Here is a 377-nt window from a genome sequence, read left to right on the forward strand (position 1 = left end):
CAAGTGGCGGCTGTCCTATGGAGACTCCAGTCTCTGGCAGCTGGCATTTCTGAGGCCATTTGCCAGTGTGGCTCCAAGAAACCCAAGTGTCCCTCTTGGCACGAGGGTCTCTCCTGTACAAGCTCTCAAACCTTGTAAGGGAACACAGTCGTGAAAAATCAATAAGTCACCACTGAAGAGACCAAATTAGGAGTCTTCACTGGAAAGCCAGAGGACTGCTGCTAGAGTCTTGTCTCAAAGAACCAGGAGCCCCTAATGCAGCTAGCATAACGTGTGTATAGGCAAAAATCAGGTTAACAAAGTGTTATACATAAGCAAAGAAAACCAAATGAGGACACATAAACCTAATAGAAGTAATAAATAAAAGTAAACCATCT

The sequence above is a fragment of the Dipodomys ordii genome, unplaced genomic scaffold, assembly GCF_000151885.1.
Source record: "Dipodomys ordii isolate 6190 unplaced genomic scaffold, Dord_2.0 Scaffold134, whole genome shotgun sequence".
NCBI classification, from domain to species: Eukaryota; Metazoa; Chordata; class Mammalia; order Rodentia; family Heteromyidae; genus Dipodomys; species Dipodomys ordii.